The sequence below is a fragment of the Bidens hawaiensis genome, unplaced genomic scaffold, assembly GCF_021521415.1.
Source record: "Bidens hawaiensis isolate Kalapana, Puna unplaced genomic scaffold, B.hawaiensis_p1.1 tig00033217_1, whole genome shotgun sequence".
NCBI lineage: Eukaryota > Viridiplantae > Streptophyta > Magnoliopsida > Asterales > Asteraceae > Bidens > Bidens hawaiensis.
Window position 1 is genome coordinate 22640 of NW_027495695.1, and position 3704 is coordinate 26343.

The 3704-nt window shown below is 39.0% G+C and overlaps 1 pseudogene across 1 annotated transcript; it reads left to right on the top strand.

Annotated features, from left to right (window-relative positions):
* The first annotated feature begins 428 nt into the window (after nucleotides 1–428).
* On the top strand, nucleotides 429–3147 carry LOC143584661 (uncharacterized; annotated as a pseudogene). Its single transcript, XR_013144396.1, has 5 exons — nucleotides 429–1677; nucleotides 1759–2090; nucleotides 2163–2522; nucleotides 2604–2727; nucleotides 2807–3147. The product of XR_013144396.1 is annotated as an uncharacterized LOC143584661 (transcript).
* The last annotated feature ends 557 nt before the right edge of the window (nucleotides 3148–3704 follow it).

A 3704-nucleotide genomic window follows, 5' to 3' on the forward strand; every position in this document is an offset into this window, starting at 1 on the left:
ATGCTGTAGATGCTTTCAATTTGAGGATATGTTATCATACCTAGGTACACTTTGCCATTTTTTGAAAGAGTGAATTAGTACCTCTAGCGTTACATATTTTACCCAAAATAAAATGATAGTTTAATGATTAAAATTTAAGAAATTAGGGATTATAATATAATCTTCGAGTGCACACAACCAGAAAAGTCAAATTGTCAAAGTCCTACTTGACACCTTCCTCCCTCCTAATATATCATCTATGTTGGCACATATGTAATACTCACAAGACTTTTTCAAACAAAATATTATAATTCTGGACCACAATTTTTGAATTTCACACGCATCTTCGTAATTATTCACTCATACAGACAATATTCAGACTTATCTTAAGTATTTATTTGTGGAATTTGTTAATGTGCAGTCAACTTAACTTAGATGTTATTCAGCATAGAATGTTTTTTGATGTTCATAGTTTACTATGCATACCCCATCTGTCAGTTTTCTAGATACTAGTTGCCCATCGATTGGGAATCATGATTGCTGTGATAGTAATCTTGATTCTGCTCAACACTATTGTTTATAAGTTAAGGGAAGTACGCGAAACAAGCGTCCGGGAGACTAAGAAACCACCATCTAATTTGTCAACCAAACATCTATGCCGCCGGTTTCTTCTCTCTGAGATGCAAATGGCAACAAACGGTTTTGATGAATCAGTGATCATAGGCAAAGGTGGATTTGGTAAGGTATATAGAGGTGTCATTGACGATGGTGCAACAACGGTTGCAATCAAGCGTTTGGATTCAAGATCTAAACAAGGCGCCACTGAGTTTTGGACAGAAGTCAAGATGCTTTCCAGGTTTAGACACAGCCATCTGGTTTCTCTTATCGGATACTGTGATGAGTTTGATGAGATGATGCTTGTGTACGAGTATATATCTGGTGGAAACCTAGCAGAGCGTTTATATAAAGTCAACGGATCAAGTCAGCAGTCTCCTCTTTCGTGGGTAGATCGCCTCAAGATTTGCATAGGGGCTGCACACGCATTGGATTACCTTCATACTGGCACAGGTGTCCGCCACCGGATCATACACAGGGATGTTAAAAGCTCAAATATACTCTTGGATGGGAATATGGCAGCTAAGGTGGGTGATTTTGGATTGTCCAAAATTAGTCTGATGGACCAAGGGTCCACCCATGTGAGCACAGATGTTAAAGGTTCATTCGGGTACCTTGATCCTAGCTATTTCTTGACTCGGAGATTAACAAGAAAATCAGATGTTTACTCGTTTGGGGTTGTGTTATTGGAAGTGTTATGCGGGAGGCCTGCTGTTGATCCAAATCCTGGAGACAATGAGCTTGGTCTAGTCGGTTGGGCCCAACCGTTCATCAGACAAGGAACATCCAACCATATAATTGATCCGATTTTGATGGGGCTAACCCCTTGTTCAAGGGTGAAGGCTCAAATAATGCCTGCTAGCTTAAAAACATTTGTGGAAATTGCAGATAAATGCCTACAGACTCGGCCCAAAGACCGCCCGACAATGAGTGAGGTGGTAGTAGCACTTGAGGCTGCATTAGCACTGCAAGAGAGAGGAGATTCTTTAGTATTTTCAAATTCTTGCATCAAGTCCGGAAAGATAATAACACTATCAAGAATGCTTCGAAATGTGTTGCTTGTCACAACCCCTGTTAGACCTGGTACCCTCACCGTTCTTTTTCCTATTTCTTTGATTGTTTAATAAACTTAACTTCTACGAGTATATTTGATCTTATTTTCAGCGAAAGGGGGTGTAGGAAAAAAGAAAAGAAAGAATAAATGGGGTCTGCCCAGTAGTTTTTCTAGCAAAGAAGTCTCACTGACCGAATATGTTGATACTTTCCAAGAAGTTAAAGCTACAGATTCTGGTTTGAAAATATTCAGTTTGGATGCACTTAAACTTGCCACCAGGAACTTTAGTGATGACAGGGTTGTGGGTGAGGGAGCGTTTGGAAAAGTTTACAAAGGTTGGGTTGAACAAGAAACATATGTTCCCTCCAAAGTTTGCTCTGGGATTCCTGTTGCTGTTAAAAAACTTGATACGGATGGTTATCAAGGATTTGAAGAATGGCAGGTAATTATAGTTATGTGCGTGTAACTGTGTGTAAACGATACATAAATTTCACTTTATAACATGTCGATGCAGACAGAGGTGAAACTTTCAGGCGAACTGAGTCATCCAAATGTAACCAAGTTATTAGGATACTGCTCGGAAGATAAGGACCTACTTCTAGTGTACAAGTTTATGCATAAGGGAAGCCTAGAAAATTATATACTGAAACGTAAACAAATTCCTCGCTCTTGATCACATAATACATTGGTAATGATATGGACATTTACTTAAAGCTGGTGTTCAATAAATGCAGAAGGATTAGGAAGAACGCTTTCATGGTCAACGCGGGTCAAAATCATGCTAGGAACAGCTAAAGGCATTGCCTATCTGCATTCTAGAGAGAAGCAAATCATAATCCGTGATTTGAAGACTTCTAACATACTGCTTGATGAGGTATAGCATGCTGCTAACATTAGTTATTCATGGTGAATTTTATGATATCATTTCAAATTCGGTTTTTATTTTTCTTTCAAGGATTTCAATGCAAAAATTGCTGATTTCGGGCTGGCAAGACATGGTCCGATAGATGATGACACACATGTTATTACACAAGTAATGGGGACATATGGGTATGCAGCACCAGAGTACATGGCAACAGGTTAGTTAACTACGTTGTAAATAATATGATGTTGGATTTTAAATTGATGTCTTACACTGGTAACATGTGTCATATTCAGGTTATTTGAACGGGAAGAACGACATATACGCTTTTGGAGTGGTGTTGTTGGAAACTCTTACAGGCCTACGAGTTTTTGACAAAACTCGGCCCCAAAATGAGCAAGATCTTGTGCAATGGGCGAGGCCGATGCTATCCAAGAAAAAGAAGCTGACGAATATAGTAGATCCGAGTCTTGGTGATGACTACCCGCCGGAAGCTATATATCAGTGTGCTAAACTTATTCTGAAGTGTACTCAAACCGAACCGAAAGATAGGCCGTCCATTGAACAAGTGTTGCAGAGGTTAGAAAGAATTAGCTGTATCAGAACCAAATTGTTTCAAGGGAGTGGTAAGGAATAATATGAGCTCAAAGGGTTACAATTTATGGTAGTATACATATTGAGGTGCACACCACATGAGTTTTGATTAGGCTCTCCATATGGGCTTACCATTAGGCAATCGGTTCTGGGCCACACATACTAGGCTGGTGCCTAGTGGTCGTTGTTCTTATTTTCGAGAGGGTTTTGAGTTAGGCCCTATCGATCGTGTTTCCCCAAGGCAAAATAGATTTGATGTGTAAATCTGACTTTCTAAGCTATCACTACAGTCGAATAAAATTCTTGTCACATGCTTGGTGAGAAATATGGAGAAATTGCCTTTCTTAATCTTTCCCTAAACCCTGCTACTAAGAAAGACATTCGTTTAATAAAGGATCCTATGTATATTGGTGGAAACATGGGAATTGGCAATAATACAGAATAGAATGTTACAACATCAATAGTAAGAAAAATTCTACAAAAATAAAAGGGCAGATAAGATAGAATATGCAATCCACATATATACTTTTCTTAACCCCGCAATCCTGCAAGAAGCTGTTTCCATAACTTGAACATGTAACCTCAAGGTCACATAACAAC